Source organism: Chinchilla lanigera, unplaced genomic scaffold (assembly GCF_000276665.1).
Source record: "Chinchilla lanigera isolate Chin_1 unplaced genomic scaffold, ChiLan1.0 scaffold00147, whole genome shotgun sequence".
Lineage (NCBI taxonomy): Eukaryota > Metazoa > Chordata > Mammalia > Rodentia > Chinchillidae > Chinchilla > Chinchilla lanigera.
Window position 1 is genome coordinate 195699 of NW_004955548.1, and position 17789 is coordinate 213487.

General features: G+C 41.7%; 1 protein-coding gene across 6 annotated transcripts in view; it reads left to right on the forward strand.

Moving 5' to 3' along the window:
- Positions 1-6988, forward strand: part of Gprasp2 (G protein-coupled receptor associated sorting protein 2) — a 30245-nt gene extending 23257 nt beyond the window's left edge. For 4 of the 6 annotated variants that reach the window (XR_001232250.1, XM_013508532.1, XM_013508535.1 and 1 more), the window contains one exon: positions 6469-6988. The gene's annotated coding sequence lies outside the window, so the exon portion shown is untranslated. The remainder of the gene's footprint in view (positions 1-6468) is intronic. The other 2 variants (XM_013508534.1, XM_013508533.1) reach the window with 2 other exon arrangements.
- Positions 6989-17789: the final 10801 nt, after the last annotated feature.

Genomic DNA, 17789 nt, shown 5'->3' on the forward strand with positions numbered 1-17789 from the left:
GTATGTGGATATCCAATTTTCCCAGAAACATTTTTTGAAACAACTATTCTTTCTTTAATGAGGGTTCTTAGCACATCTGTCAAAAAATCTGTTGGTTAAAGGTGTATGGATTCATTTCTAAGCTTTCTATTCTGTACCATTGGCCTTTGTGCCTGTTTTTTCTGCCAATATCATGTTGTTTTAGTTACCATCCCTTTGTAATATACTTTGAAATCTGATAACATGATGTCTCTAGCTCTTCTTGTTTGTTTTTCGTTTCTTATTTTGTTTTGTTTTTTGTATGTTTTGTTACAGCTTTCGTTATTTGGAGTTCCTTGTGGTCCTATATACATTGTAGTATTATTTTCTCTAGTTCTGTGAAGAATTACATTGGTATTTTGATAATGATTGTATTGAACCAGTAAAGTGTTTTGAGAAGTATGAAAATTTTAATTATATATATTCTTACAATCCATGAGAGGTATTTATTTCTTTTTTTAAGTCTAATATGTTATTTTTTCAAAAAGATAAAACAATTTGAAAACAAGATAATAGGAAAGTAACAATAATTAATAAATTGCATGTTGTTATCTTCAGGGTAGGTACTCAGAATGCAAGACATAGGCATGGAATATTGACCATACAATATTAGCACAAACCTTTCTTTTCAATGAACTAAGAGAAATGAGCAGTATGATTATCTTAACTAATATATATATTCCTTTTCCCTTGTTTCCTTTCCACTCTTGCCCCATCACGTGTTCTCTTTTCTTTTGAAGTTTCTTCCACTTCACAATATCTATCATTCATATTGTGTCTGCTTTACTCATTGCACATTAGTGAGACTATACAATGTTTACATATGTGGGTCTGATTTATTTTACTTCTGAGTATAGTCTCAAGCTTCATCCATTTACCTGTTAAAGTCTGCAGTTCATCTTTCTTTCTGGCTGAGTGTACTCCATCATATAAAAAAAGAACCCACATCTTCTTTATCCATTCCTCAGTTGATGGGCATTTGGGTTATTTCCAAGATTTAGCCTTTACAAATTGTGCTGCTATAAACATGGGTACACATACATCAAAATGCTATGATGTTTTTAATTCTCAGAAGGTATGTAGACATGGATTAGCTGGGTTGAATAGGACCTCTAATCCTAGTTTTTAGAGGAATCTCCACACTAATTTTCACAATAGTTGGAACAGTCTGCAATCCTACCAACAGTGGAGAACGGTTCCTTTTTCCCAATAGCCCCTCCAGAATTTGTTATTGGTTGAAGGTAGCCATTCTTTCTGGAGTGGGTTGGAATCTCAGAGTTGTTTTAATTTGCATCTCTTGGATGACAAATGATTTTGAAAACTTTTTCGTATATTTATTTGCCATTTGTATTTCTTTATTTCACAAGTGTGTATTCATTTCAGATGCCCAGTTTTAGATTGGGTCTTTGAATTTGGGGAGCCTGGTTTTTTTCAATTCTTTATGCGTTCTAAATATAAATCCTTTGTCTGAGGAACAACTAGCTATAAATTTATCCTATTCTGTGGTTTGTCTTTTCACTCGGTTGGTGATTTCATTTGTTATACAAGAGACTTTTAGTAAGATAAGAATCCATTTCTTGATTCTTTGCAGTATTTCTGATGTGGTCTGGAGGTTCATGTGGTCTGTGGTTCATGAAGTCTCTGTCTATACCTGTATCTTCAAGATTTCTACTCATTTTCTCTTCCAGTAGATTTAGTGTTTCTGCTTTAATACTTAGATCTTTGATCCATTTTGACTTTAGTGTACGGTAATAGGCATAGGTTTAGTTTTAGTCTTCAGCATGTACAAAGCCAGTTTTTCCAGCACCATTTATTAAAAAGACTATCTTTCTTCCAGTGTACATGTTTAGCCCCTTTGTCAAAGATAAGGTGACTGAGTGTGTTTGGGTCTGCATGCTCTAATCTGTTCCACTGGTCTTCAGGTCTGTTTTTTTGCCAGTACCATGCTGATGTTATCACAGTAGCTTTGTAGTATAATTTCAAGTCAGGGATTGTGATGTCCCCTGACTTGCCTTTGTTGCCTGCAATTGTTTTTGCTATTCTAGGACACTTCTGGTTGCAATTGAATTTTAAGAGTGTTTTCTGTAGTTCTGTGAGGTATGCTAATTGTATTTTGACTGGGATTGCATTAAATCTGTATAGCAATTTTGGAAATACGGCCATTTTCACAATGTTTTTTCTTCCTATACATGAGCAATGGATATCTTTCCATTTTCTGATATCCTCTTCAGTCTTCTTTTTCAGAGTAAAATAATTTTCAATGTATAGATTTTTTAATTTCCTTTATTAGATGGATTCCAAAGTATTTCTTTTTTTCTTTTTTTTGGATGCTATTGTAAAGGGTGTGGTTTCCATAATTTCTCTCTTTGTGAATTTCTTGCTTGTGTACAGGAATGCTATTGATGTTTGAGTGTTGACTTTGTATGCAGCTACACTGCTGGATTTGTTTTTAAATCTAGAAGTCTTTTGGTGGAGTTTTTGGGGTGTTCTATGTACAGTATCATGTGTGCTGCAAATAACAATAATTTATCTTCTTCCTTTCTGATCTTTATTCCTTGTATTTCTTTCTCTTGTCTAATAGCCCTGCTTAGTGTTTCCAGAACTATACTGAATAGGAGTGGTGATAGTGCACATCCTCGTTTTGTTCCTGATTTTAGAGTAAAAGCTTTCAGTTTTTGACCATTCAGTGTGATGTTGGCTGTTCGTTTGTCATAGATGACCTTTATCAGATTGAAGTAAAGACAATCTGTTCCAGTTTTCAGAGTTTTTATCATGCATGGGTGTTGAACTTTATCAAATGCTTTTTCTTCATCTATTGATATGATCATGTGATTTTTGTCTTTGGTTCTGTTAATATGGTGTATTATATTTATTGATTTGCGTATGTTGAACCATCCCTGAATCCCTGGGATGGATCTTACTTGATCATGGTGTATAATCCTCTTGATGGTTTGTTGCATTCTATTTGCCAGTTTCTTGTTGGAGATTTTTGTGTCTATGTTCATATTTTCTTTTTTGGTTATGTTCTTTTCTGGTTTTGGAATCAGGGTAGTCGTTCCTTCGAGATGAAAAGACAACCCACAGTCATCCCTTAAATAAAGGAATTATATCTAGAACATATAAAGTATTGAAAAAAATCAGGCCCCCCCAAATTCAAAGACCCAATCCAAAAATGGACATCTGAGATGAACATGCACTTCTCAGATGACGAAATAAAAATGGCAAGTAAATGTATGAAAAAATATTCAACATCATTTGTCATCTGAAATACGCAATTAAAACAACACTGACATTCCATCTCACTCCATAAAGAATGGCTATCATTTAAAAATCAACCAATAACAAATGCTGGAGGGGCTTTTAGGAAAAAGCAATCCTTATCCACTGCTGGTGGGAGTATAGACTGGTGCAACGACTGTGGAAATAAATGTAGAGATGCCTCTAAAAACTAAGAATAGAGGTCCCATTCAATCCAGCTATTCTCCTTCTATATATCTTCCCAGCAGAATTAAAAACATCATACCATTTTGATGTATGTGCACCCATGTTTATAGTAGCACTTTTTTTTGGTACTGGAAATTGAACTCAGGGCCTTGAGCTTGCCATTCAGGCACTGTGCCACTGAGCTACATCCCTGGCCCTAGCAGCACATTTTTTAATAGCTAGATCTTGGGAACAATCCAGATGCCCATCAATTGAGAAATGGATAAAAAAGATGTGGTTTTTCTATAAAATAATGTACTACTGAGCCATAAAGAAGGATATGCTTGGGACTTTTATAGGTAAATGAATGCAACTTGAGATCATACTCATAAGTGAAGTAAATTAGACCCATATGTTTAAACATCTTACAGTTTCACTAGTTTGAGACTATTTCCCACTAAGTGACACATACTGTATCCCCATGATCCTTTATGGTGTGTGGTGGGATGAAGGCCTCTATCTTCATATAGCTATGTCCTGCTGAAAGGGGCTACAGATTGCACCTACTGGGGACTATATATTTTCCAACTACCTTGAGGTATTATGAATCACTGGCTAGGTTAAAAAAATAAAACGTTTAGAAGATGATGAGACATGTGTTAGTGAGTGTTGAGCTGTCTGTTTCATGAGAAAAAAAAAAACTTCACTACATTAGGTTGGGAATGTAGAGCCCAGGTATGAGGAGTATCAGGTCAAGTTTCCATGTTAGAGGAGAAGATATAATAAAGACAGATGTTAGATAAATTATTGAGAGCCTGAGAGCCACAGCCTTAGCAAGATTACTCACATTATGAATCTAATTAAAAACAAGAGCTTCAATACAGGTACCCATTTACTTGTCTATACCCAGAGCAGTACAGGGATTTTGATTTTGAAGAGTAACCCCAGGTCTTCCAGAGGTTCACAGGTGGCATTTTCTTCCTTGTTCTGTGAAAATTGAAGTGAGCATTTTCCATGTAGGATTTTTAGTTTTTCACTGAATAATTTCAGGAAGGGCCACGTTAATGGTTCCTCAGGAACTTGGAATAAAGCTAGTATGTTGATAGGCTGTAAGCTGCCTTTCTTGCCTATCAGCCTTGTGACTTCCCAAAGAGACTTTAGACGTGTCTCTTTGGGGTCACCTGCTCTGCTTCTGTTTTATAGATAATTGTTTATTTGTCAGCCAGAGTCTTTTTTTCCAGATTATTGCAAGGACACGTAGTGCCAAAAAGGCATATTGGAGTCTATAGATAGTGTTAGAGGCCCTTCCCATGGTGCCAGTTATCAGGGACCCTTGCAGTGAGTCCCCAATCTCCTGTCAAGTGTTACAGTGCATAGTGGGAAGAAAAGAAAAAGCAAAAGACAGAAATTCAGTGGTGCATAGCAAGAATCTGGGATGATCATTTGCTCATGGGGAATAAAAGGCCATGAGGCACCTAGACCTTGGTGTATATTCATTACATCTGAGTCAAGGACAGTAGGTGAAGAGCACCGGGTGTTTCTGGGAACATTAATGGTGACTACACTGTGGTGGGCCAGGAAGATCAAAACATTCTTGAAATGACAGGGATGAGACAGGCAGTGAGGCAACAAGTTTCCCCAGGTGCCTTATTCTTTTCAGTGGGTGTTATCTTACTATGTGAGTACTACAGTAGTCATTAGCCCTGGAGCTTCAAGCTATGACCAGAAAAGATGAGGGGGGGCTGTGTCTGTGTCCAGTCTGGTCCAAAAGGGCAGGACAAGGATAAGCTTGGATGTCTCCTAGACTCAATTTATAATATGTGGTCCCCAACAATTTAGCCTTTGGCCCTTTCTTGATATCAATGCTCAAGTAAGAACCATGAGTTCTGTGCTTTGAGCAGAGGTCCCTGGGGGAATGTTTCACCTCAATGGACTGTTGTGAACTGCCAGTGCATAATCTGCCTCTTGATGTCTTTTTTAGATGAAGCTTCTTCCATCAGTGAGCTACACCTCCTCATAGTCTGGGAGGGGCAAGTTACTGATGTCCTGCCTTCCTTCATATGTCTGGGAAATCACATGCCCATAAGAGTGGCAAACCTCTGAGCCTGTAGCTATCAGTATGGCCGGATTAAGAGTAGTGCAAGTATTTATGGTAATCTCAGGAGAGTCTGGAAGCATGCCCTGTCATAGTCCTAACAGGAAAAATGTGCTTTGCCCTTTGCTAAAATTGGAGAGTTGCCCCCAGTTTTACTAATAAATGTCTTAGTAGTGGGGGAGTGGGACAATGTGAGACAGTTAGAAACTCATGGTTAGGCCAGATGTGGTGGCACATGCCTGTCATCCCAGCACTCAGGAGGCTGAGGCAGGAGGATTGCTGTGATTCAAGGCCAGCCTGGGCTACAAAGTGAGCTCAAGGCCAGCCTGAACTGCATAGTAAAACCCTGTCTCAAAAATACTAACTAACTAAATAAATAAAAACTCATAGTTGAACATTTTACCTTTGAATTGACATGTCAGAGCAGGAGTAAAGAAGCTCTGACTAGGGCTTTCCTTGACCCCCAATTGTGAAGATAGATCTAGAGGAAGGTTTTCCAAAGAAGGAAGTTACCCATCTTTCATCCTCATCTAGATTCTGATTGTTGAACACAGAAAAGGCCACATCCAACTGTTGAGTCATATTTTAAAGTATTGCATCTCTAGAATCCTAGCTTCTGATGGAAAGGGTGGGAGAGATCCCTATCCCCCTGAACGACATGTGAGAGCCTGAGGACATATCATCAAAGATACTTTTTTTTCCCTAAAGGCTTCCTTAAGTACTGTGGTTCTTGGTCCTTTCCAGAGATAAAGGGTCATAAAAGCCTCAACATAGGGGAGTTCACATTATCTTCCTTGCTTTTTGCAGAGGCTATCTAACTGAAAAAGAATATTGTAATTTAAACTGCCACCCTGTACTCATTTCTGGCCATTCCCCATTTCATATGAGAGCCAAACTGTATTGTAATAATAGATAAATAATTCCTTTTTCAGGTTGGCGGGGTCAAACCTTTCTCAGTGCTCAAGCATACACCCTATTGGTGAGGTCTGTGGTGTGCTGTTTATGGTTTTCTCAAGGGGCCTTATAGAAAGAAAGAAAGATAACTATGTCTCTGGTTCTTCAGATGGTGTGCCATGCAGAAAGAGACTTGATCAAGTCCCCAAAGTGTCCCTTGTGAGACTCAATTACTTACTGTCAGGACTGGCCTGAGAGTGACCTGGGATAAAACTTGATGCTGTTTGAAGACAGCACACTACTGACAATGGCTTGCCTTCTGCAAACAAGAATCTCAAGCCATAAAGGAATTTAGGATGGACCCGAAGTCTTCTGGCACCAGTTGCATCTATGCACCTGTGCTAATTGTCTGTGTAGCTTTGACCTCAAACATTTCATCCAGACTCTTCAAACTGTGACCTCAAAACTGTATATATACTTCGACTCCAGATAGCTGCTGTGATATCACTGATGTCAGCCTGCCTGTATGTAGGTGAATAAAATCTGATCTTTTCCACAGCCTCGGTCTCCATGTGTTGCCTCATGCCACTATTACCTAACATATAGTACCATGACTTGGATGTGATATGGAATTCCTCTTGAAAGAATTTCCTATACCCTATCTCAAGCCTTTTCCACTGAGGTCATCTGATGACACCGAGTCTTGACCTTGCTCCAATGCTTCAAGCAGCTCCCCAGGTCATGCTATGCTGACTGCTTCAGTCTGGGTAAGCTTGCCTTCCTTTCCAGACTTCTACCAGTCCCTATGCCTTTAAGATCCCCCCTACTGCCACTGTTCACCATCATGCTTTGGCTCTCATCGTTTAACCCTTTCTGCTCCACACCACCTCCCTCTCTGCTCTCCACTGCTCCCCAGTTCCACTCATTCCTCTCACTCCTTGGGACAGAGAAAGGCTCACTCCTCCTGCATGCCTTTAAAAGTACTGCTAGTCGCAGATGCTTCCTGGGGAGACTGGCTCCCCTTGGTGATTGATCAACTGAGTTGGTGACCCATTTGTTCATTCACTCACATTACTTTATGGCATTGGCTGTGACTGAAGACATTCAGTACAAGCTCTGCTGCCCCTCTTACTTTGCCACATCAGGTGTGACAATTAATTACCTTTCTCTGCTCCCAATGGGGACGTCCCTCCTTGTAGTCCTTATTCTATTCCCCCTTCTTCTCCCCTAGCTTGTCTTCTAAAATATCTAAAATGACTCCACCTCCAAAATTATCTGAAGCCGAAGCACTTGGTATCTGTCTGTAATACTATATGGCCAAGCTATGCACTAGAAAAAAGTTTAAGGTGACCAGAGAATGGGACCTTTGATCCCTCCATTTGGTGGGAATTAGACAATTACTGCCTAAAGCTAAAAAAGTGGTCAGAACTTCCTTACCTGTAGGAATTCTGTCTTGGTTACTTTTTCTCATTGTTGGGACAAAATACCTGATGCCCAAAATTAAGGAAGGAAAAGTTTATTTTGCTTACAGTTTGTGCAGGTTTCAGTCCATACTTGGCAGATTACAAGGCAGAGTGCACATGGCAGAGGGCTACAGCTCATGGCTTCCAAACACAGCAAAAGCAGCAACACAAGGGAGGAAATGGCCTCAAGCAGCCTCTTTGTCTCCCTTAGGTATGCAAACTGTCCACCCCAGGGCAGGTGTAGCTCTCACACCCATAATCAATCAAACTCTAAAAGCCTGCCCCATGGCTGCATGAGGCTTTGGGGGGACACCCAAACACAAACCATAACACATTCTTTATCCTCATAATATTCCTACTTTTTGCACCTTGTGCAATCTCTCCCAGATCCTCCTCCTTTCTCTCCTATGTACACTTACTCCATGAGACATGGATTCCTCTCTGACAACAGAACCAACTGCTGTTGCTTTCTCCTGCCAGTATCCAGAACTTCCTGCCACCAACCCTCTTGCTGCTTTGACCCCCAGGAACCACTTGCTGCTATGACCACTTCTTTACCCCCAGAGCTTCCCGTGGCTGCTCCTTCTCATCCTGTAGGGCCTCTTGCTGACGAGATACGTACTCCATGTGCTACATCCACTATATATGATTGCACTCCACCCCATACCTTGTCTGGATTACAATTTGGCTCCAAAACCTTGCCTCCTGCCCCCAAGGTCCCCTGCCAGGTGGTGGCAGGAGCAGAAAAAAATTGTTAAAGTTTATGTTCCTCTCTCTTTGACAGATCTCTCCCAAATTAATCAGTGTCTGAGCTCCTTCTCCTTAGATCCCACCCAGTATATCCAAGAGTTTTGATATCTAACTCAGCCATATAGCCTAACCTGGGCTGATTTAAATGTGATCCTTGGCTCCAGTCTATCTTCAAAAGATTGGAAATGAATGCCCTCCCAGGCTCAGTATCATGAGGAACACCTCCACAAGGCAGATCTTCCAGTAGGGATGACAGCTGTCTCCCAGGAGGACCCTAACTGGAACTAGGCAGAATCTGGGGACTTAGCTAGGCAAGATCACATAATTTCTTAGTAAAAGGACTTCACAGGGCAGCACACAAGATAATGAATTTTTATTAGCTAAAGGAAACCATTCAGAGCAGGGTTCAGAACCCAGCTCAGCTTATGGCTCACTTGGCTGCTGCCTTTGGGGGATACACAGCATTAGACCCAGAAAGGCCAGAGGAACAGCTTATCCTAAAATGCATTTTATTACACAATCAGCACCAACTATTTGTGAAAAATTACAGATACTGGATGCTGGCCCTCAGACCCAAGAGGAACTTACTCATTTGGCTTTCAAAGTTCTTAATAATAGAGATGAACCTACAAGAAAACAGCACATTTCTGAGCTGCAGATGTTAGCCTCCGCTGTAAGAAACCCTCTGGCTGGAACAGACGCCCTCCCCATAGCTAAGAGCATTTCTAGGGCCTTTATGTCCAAGGGCGTTCCTCCAGGGCCTCAAATGCTGCCAGAATGGTCACTGGCTTAGGGAATGTCCACAGCATGGGACTCCCCCTAAGCCATATCCTTCCTGTGGGGGTCCCTACTGGAAGTTGGGTTGCCCAACACTGAAAGCCAGCCCTGTTGGCTCTATATAACAGCCCCAGAACCACCTCCTGACTGGCTCCTTCCCAGACCTTGGCCTGGCCACTGAGGACTGACTAGACCCAGAACCAGCAGAGGCCCTTTGGAACATTTCACATGCCAAACTCAGGTGACTCTTGCAGTGATGGGTAAGTCTATCCCATTCCTAACTGATACAGGAATTTGCCATTCCACTTTGCCTTTCTTCCAAGGACCAACCTCCTTGGCCCTAGTTACTGTTGTGAGTTTTGACAGTAAAGTCTCCAGACCCTTAAAAACTCCCTCAGTATGGTGCCAGTTGGGTCATCACCTTTTCCCACACTCATTTTTTGTCATCCTATCTGGTCCTTTCCTCTTTTAGGCCAAGACATTTTGACTAAGTTGTCAGCTAATCTGACCATCCCCAGGACACAATCATCCCTTATAGCCACCCTCCTTACTCCTTCCCTTTCCTCCCCAGATCTTTCCTTTGTTTCCCCTCATCTCAGCCCCAGAGTCTGGGACAATAAACCAGGTGTGATCAGGCTTGGGAAGGGGAAAAGCAAAAATATGTAGAAATGGTGAGATTGCCAAATGAATTAGGGAAAGTAGGTTAATGAATTGGGAAGCAAGATTAAAATTAGGGCCCAGGGGTGTCTCTGCCCTCCGTGCATCCGCCAAAGACAGAAAGTCCTCACTCAGAAGCCCCAGGGACTGCTCTAGCTGGGGGGCATGTGTGGCCCCTCCCTGCATGTGCCCTGCGCAGAGGGAGTCCTCCAAGAGCTGCTGGTCCCACGGCTCGAGACGGTGCCTTACTCCCACTGCCACGGTTCCCAGCTGAAACTCACGGAGAGAGCCAGGTATTTCCCATCTACTTCCTGGGAGCACAGCGGGCGACCCAGGACCCCGCCACCATTACAGACTGAGTCTCTGCCCTCCCTGCACCCGCAGCAGACAGGAGGTCCTCACTCAGAAGCTCTAGGGACTGCTCCAGCTGGGTGGCGTGTGTGACCCCTCCCTTCATGCACCCTGCACCGAGTGAGCGAGTGCTCCAACAGCTGCTGGTCCCGTGGTTTGAGTCTGTCCTTTACTCCCACTGCCATGGTTCCCAGCTGAAACTCACGGAAGGAGCCAGACAGGAGGTCCTCACTCAGAAGCCCTGGGGACTGCTCTCACAGGGGTGTGCATGCGGCCCCTCCCTGCGTGCGCTCTGTCCCAAGTGAGTGAGTGCTCCAACAGCTGCTGGTCCAGTGGTTCAAGTCCGTGCTTTACTTGCGCCTGGACTCCCTACGGGGTCGCAGGCACGGGCAGTCAGTGATTGCTGCCCATCCGGCCTGCATCTGGTTCCTGCATGTGTCCTGAACTGACTGGAGACACAGAATCAGGTGGTTCAAAAACTGTCGACCGTGCAGTTTGTCTGGGTTTTGCCTGTACCCTGAACTGCCTGGGGACATAGATCCACTGGACTGGGATTGTCACACCAGTGCAACCCAAGCCTGGGCCGTGCACGTGCCCTGAACTGCAAGGGGACGCTGGATCAGATGGTCTGCCATTAGCTGACACCAATGCCCATGTCTGAGACCGGGGATAACTAGATACAAATCAACAACTGCCAGAAAACCTGAGACTAAGTAGTGATCTCAGGGGTCACTGAGGGGCAAACCTGACCAACAGGAAAACTAAGGACACTAGTGGCCTTTGCTGTGCAGCCACTGAAGAGGGAAACTGAGCTTTTGCATCCAGTAGCAAACATGACAAAACAAAGGACTAAAACACAACTCCAGAACTCCACCCCACTCAGAACAAGTCCAGGAGACATCGACATAGGAGAACTTGGTAAACACTGGCCTGCAATAGCTGAAATGATTGCAATGGAAGTAAAGAAACAACTCCATAAGGCCATAGAAGAGATGAGATCAGAAATAATCTCTCAGGCAAAAAATGAAATGACAGTGATAATGAAGGAACTGCTCAGAAAGTCTGAAGAAGAAACATATAAAAAAACAGAAGAACAAACGCAATGGACAGATGTGTTAAATGAAAAATATAGAAAGGACTTAGAATGCATGAACCAGATTAAAAGAACTTTCAGGAAAACAAAGCTTCCATTGAAAGCTGCCAAAACCGCTTCAATGAAGGTGAAGATAGAATCTCAGACTTTGAAGACAGCATGGCAGCTAGCAACCATGAAAGAAAGGATCTTTTAAAATTAACAATGATCCAGGAAAAGTCAATTCAACAGCTGCAAGATGAGGCAAAGAGGAATAATGTACAAGTTATAGGAGTCAATGAAAGAGCAGGAGGCAACACAACTGACATAAAAAGAATATTTGCAGAAATAACAGCAGAAAATTTCCCAAGTATGGAAACAGAACCTGATATACAGTTAATGAGGCATAGAGAACTCCAAACAACCACAAACAAAATAAAACTACACCCAGACATAGAATAGTCAAGGTCCCAGATCTCCAGCAAAAGAACAGAATATTAAAAGCTGCTAGAGAAAAGAAACAGATTACCTATAAAGGAAAGCCCATCAGAATCATGGCAGACTTCTCAACACAATACATCCAATCAAGAAGAGCTTGGAGCAAAGTATTACAGGTTCTGAGACAGAACAGCTTCCAAACAAGACTGATGTACTCTGCCAAACTATCCCTCAAACTCAACGGAGAGATAAAATATTTTCTTGACAAAGAACAATTGAAGAACTTCATGAGTGCCAAGCCAGCATTACAAAGAGTACTAAAAGTATTCTAGACAGAGAAAAATATGACTGCAATTTCAAGAACAGTAGAAAAGAAACATCAAGAAGACCAAGGAAGTTCTAAAACCACCTAAAATTGAGAACTGTCCGCTGAACATTCCTCTGAGACTACATCCTTTCCAAGTCTGGACTGGTACATGGGCCAACTCTTATATTCCCTCAGTGATTTCTTTTATCACCCATCTTTGAGCATCTATTTGAAGACAACAGTTGGTTAAATTGAACTTTCCACTAACTCCTACTTCTTTAGCTAGTAGGTAATCTAGTGCTAATCTATTTTGATACACTGCATTTCTAATTTTTGTCTGTTGGTTATCATAAGAGATTTAGTGCACAAGGAGTTTAATTGGTTATAATTTCTAATACAGATTGTAGTCTCATTATTTTATTTAACATATAAGTGGGAGTTTGATATCCCCACATCTCATCCTTGGCCCAAGTGGCAGGCCCATAGTATTGGATTATTCTCAATGGTGTCCATTCATCATCTTTCCAATTATCTATGGCTGTACTCCTTTTTAATGGGAATGAACGTATACAGGGTAGCCCAATAGTTCCCCTTGGTGTAAGGTCAGGAGGAAGAAGAATGCCTTTACACTGCTCAAGATGTAACTTCCTGCACAATTTGTTCAGAGTTGATCATGTGTTCTGTTTTCACATATCCAATATAGCCCCTTGGGAGCTGACCAATAAATGCAGGCAGTAATATTTTCCCATCTGGGTCTCAAGTCTGGGAACTGGGCTAAGAGGGTGACTTCAGTTTCACTCCCCCACCATTCTGTGCTCCCTTTGGCCTCATTATAGAATATCTGTCCCAGGCATGAAACTTTCCTGCCTCGACTTGGAATCTTTTCCCTTTTTGGGTGAGGCAGTAACTCCTAGTGATGCTGATTCTCAGAACCCATGGGTTGCTTCACTGTATAGATGGCTGTGTGCTCCCACTCTTAATTTTCTTTTCTAATTTGAGGGCTTCATAATCATCCAGGTCCCATTCTCTGGCATCTCAGGGCCATTGGTCTCAAATCAAGCTCCCCCCTCCCACGTAGCAACAGGTGATATTCAGGAAGTGTGCTTTACTTTCTGCTAGTCTCATAAAAAGGTTTTGGGTCACAAGGGGGATTTGCAGCAGGGGTTGAATCATTTTCTCATAAAAGGAGTTGAAAACTTGCAAGCTAGTGGTTGTCAGAGCATATGTGTTTTTTGATACAAACCATCATTCCTGGGTCACGACACCAACCATCTATTCAAAGTCTGAAATCTTTGCCTCTTTCCCATTCTGGATCATGGGATATAAAAACTCCCTAGGAGGGTTTGGGTCTCCCAGTGGCAGTATGACATATGGATGCAAAGGAGACAGAGAATATTCTGCAGTTGAAGAGTGATAGGATGACCAATGATCTCTGTGAGACAAAAGGCCATGGCTTTTATTGGTTTCAATTAGGGAGGCGAGTATGGGGTCATGCCAGAGTGCTAGGGAAAAGAAATTTTGGAGGCATAGCTATAAGGAGAAACACAGCAATTTTGTACTAGGCACAAAGGCCTCCAATTAGCAATACAACAGATAGCTTGATGTAATGAAGGCTGGCACCTTTACTGCCAGGAAGGTATAATGCTTTCTGAGTTCCATGGCCTCAGCTGAGATGTTATCTCATGTCCTAGCCCTGGAATCTCACAGGATTTTGCTGGAGCCCCCGTTCCAGCCATCAGCAGGGAGAGGGAATTCTCAGCCTTGTGGTGCAGTGAGACAAGCTGACATCTCAGCCAGACTCAATCACATTTTTTTAGCCAATTAAAGCAACATATGTTTCAATATAGCCAGCTCTGCATATATCAGTGAATATGTTTGAAGGAGAGGCCAGGGAAATATCGAGGCAAGGGGCTTCATTTCTCAGGAGAATGTAGCTTGGTGGTCTCCCACATTGGGGGTCTAGGATATGAAGAGTGACTCAATTGCGTGTCTCAAGGGTGCAGGAGTGTGGAGGCTTTAATCTTTATAGGGGGGATCTTGTTTGGCAGGTGGCCTGTCCTACACATGACCAGTATACATAGCCAGATTCACCTATGTCATTGCACCAAAATACTCCTTAGAGACACAAATATTTTTCTTTGTAGCTGTAGTCTCTTTCCCATTGTAGGCCTGTATATCTTATAAGAGGATATTTAGTTACCTCTCCTTTAGAGGGATATGGCTTATTTGCCTTAATAGCAGAATTAATGGCCATGCAAGGCATCAAAATACAGGGTTACTGGATAGCTGGGCTTTATCCTCATAGTTCTGTTTATTAAGTGTCCAAACCATTTTACTCTCTCTTCTCATAATGCCGCCTTCCAAGGCACAGCCCAGAGTTCAAATTCCCATGTGGGTCCCATTTCTGGATTAAAGCAGAGAGGTGGGGTACTGTCCTTAGGCTTACAGATCTTGTAAACAGGTTATGAGCATAATTCCCAAAAATTTCTCCAACACAATTTACAGTAAGTGTGAAAGAGCAGAACAGTCATGATGGAGTTCCCTGTTTGAATGACAGGCAGGCAGTGGTCACAATTATTGGTCATCTCTAGGGCCATTGCCTCTGCATATGTCCCTCTTGGTATGCAAAAGATGAGGATGTCTCTAGTTGCATCTATTTACCTATAAAAGCCTCAAGTTTATCTTTATAGCTAGGTAATATTCCACTATGTAAAAATACCACAACTTTTTTATCATTATTTTTTGTGTTTTGTTTATGTCTTTGTGTTTGTTAATTTGTTTTTGTTCTTTTCTCTATAAGTAAAATTTTTAAAAAAGATGAACTCTAGTACAGAAAACATACCAGTGAAACATCTCACCCACGAGAAGAAAACAAGAACAGGCTGACACCTTTTGCTACACTCCCAATCAGCTGGGGCAGTCTCAGGGAGAGCTATGAGAAAACAAGGGTAGAAACCCAAGTGTGGTTAAAGACAAGGAGTCACAGTTCATTATGAAATATTGTCAAAGGAAAGTATCCTTCTAATAACAGTGTCCTCAGGCTTCCCCTGTGCATAGACTAGTCAGCCTCTGGTGTGACTAGAGCAGGGATGTTGTCTCTTGGTGATGTTCCCAAGGTTACAGTCTGCATCCTTCAGTCTGATGAGGGTCTCCTCCTGGTCAGGATGATTTTCCAGTAGGGATCCCTGGAGCAGGTGAACTCTGGAGTGGCCACCCTTTTCACCCAACTGTGGTGGATCCACATGGAGATTCCCACCAATCAGACCATGCAAGGGTAACCAAAATAACTGTTAGTGGCCCCTTCCACCTCGGCGCCTATGTTAGACAATAGCTCCCAATGTAGCCCAGGTTGGCTTCAAATTTGAGGTGATCCTCCTGCTTCAGCTTCCCAGTGCTTGGACTTCAGGCATGCACCACTACACCCAGCTGACTGCCCTTTTTGTATCACCAACTTCTCAAGCTGACATCAGGTTTAGGCCACCCTATCAAAAGCTTTGCATTTGCAAGAATTCCATGTGCAGAGCTTTAGGTGCATCTGTCCTTGGATTTTATAATAAACAGGTCACATCTACATCCCCAGCTAGCTTTGCCATGCCCTGGTTTCTTGCCTCAACACCAAAAGGAAAGTAGTGAATTTGGAACAGAAGACATCCTATACATATAATAAACAAATTGTAGAAAGACAAAAAATGGAAGCAAACAAAAGACTTATTAGTAAAGAAACAGGGTTAGAAAATAATGGACTTATCAGAAACCATACAAGCAAGAATGTAGAGTGAATCTCTAAAATATTGAAAGAGGGGCTGGGGATTTAGCTCAGCGGCAAAGCGCCTGCCTGGCAAGCGCAAGGTCGTGAGTTCGGTTCCCGGTACCGGAGAAAAACCAAAAAAAAATAAAAATAAAAATAAATAAAATAAAATAAAATAAAATATTGAAAGAGAAGAACAACATGGGTTTCTAAAATCAGTGAAAGTGTAGTAAGATAGTATAATACAGATAGGTTGAAAGGAGACAAATAAATAATAATTTTAAAAATGAAACCTACAGCTTTAGGACACAAGTCCAGTTTAAAAAAAATTCTCCCCCCAGAACACAATAAACCTGGGCAAATCCTTTCCACTAGCAAATGAGGTCAGCATTCCCTTTTTACTTGCAGATGGATGGCCTTCCTTTATCTGCAAGTATTTCACCAGAGAAAAAGACTTTTCCTCATGAGTAACTCATTATATTTGTGAAGGTGGGCCACTCTTTCCCAAGACCTAAGAGGAAACTATCTATACATATGCAAATTCCACAAATTTCTACCACCAAAAATGAATAACTATATCCAGTTTCAAACTATCATGCAGCTCTCTGTCTTGAGGGCCAACACTCTATTTCTTTGGGCATATAATTTTAAATTTCTCTCTAAGAAATTCCTTTATGTCTCTTACTGATGGATCCTAAAAATTGTTTTCTCACAATGTGAGTCAGTGAACTTGTTAGTGAGGTTCTAGGATATTGTGGACTCCTTCTAGAGATTCTTTCCAGGTTCTAGTTGTCCAGAGTAAAGAATTGTAAAGGAAACAAGGTAGCAAGATTTTATTTTTATTAAAAGTTAAGAAAAGAAATATGAAGAATTAATGCAGGCTATTTTAAAGTAGGAAAAGAATTACACTGTGCAAAGTGCACAGTGGGCCACTGGAAAATAGGACAGTGACCAAGAGGTCAATGACCGCCATGTTTTATATTCCACAATATGACATCAGATCTAGTTTGTTCTATAAAAACTGCTTCATCTTTTGTCAGACTATAGGGACAGGAGGCACTGTAAGTAGGGAAAAGATAGGATGAAGGCCTTATTGAGCATTATTAAAAATTAAGACAGCTTTGACCTCTGCAGCCAGACTCTAGCAATTAGAAGGGAAAAGGCAGCTAGACTTTGAGGAGTTAGAAAGACAAAGTGAAGGAACTAAGGACCCGGAAGTTCCCAGGTAGTGCGATTTACAGAAAATTGAGAACTTTACCTTTACTCAATCCTTAAACCTGAAATACCTGCCCTTAAAGCCCCCACCCATAATCTTATCCTCTATCAAAGACAGGAAAAAGGTTGCATGACCAGAAGAAACCCAAGGTTAGTATAAAAGATGAACCAGGGAGCCAGTCAGATTCCAGGAACCTATATGAGACAGTGACCTCAATGAAAGGAGCTGCAGATAAGAAATCCATGAGTTACTCACTTTTGAATACTTCCCACTCACAGAGTAACTGTCTGCCATGTCTATTCTCTCTCTTTTCCCCCTTTCCCTACCTTCAAGTAAATTATCTTCTTTCATTTCAAACTGTTGCTTTAATTCTTTTACCAATGCTGGGTTTAGGATCACCAGGAGCTGCATGTTCCAGCAGAGCATGGCATGATATAGCAGAGCAGTGGCTTGCTGTCCACCCCTGGACATTACAGCATGACACAGTATAGCATGGTGTACAACCCTACCCAGACATTACATTAACTGGTGCATTCCAGGAATGGTAAGGCTTTATCTCTCTAATTCTTTTTTTTTTTTT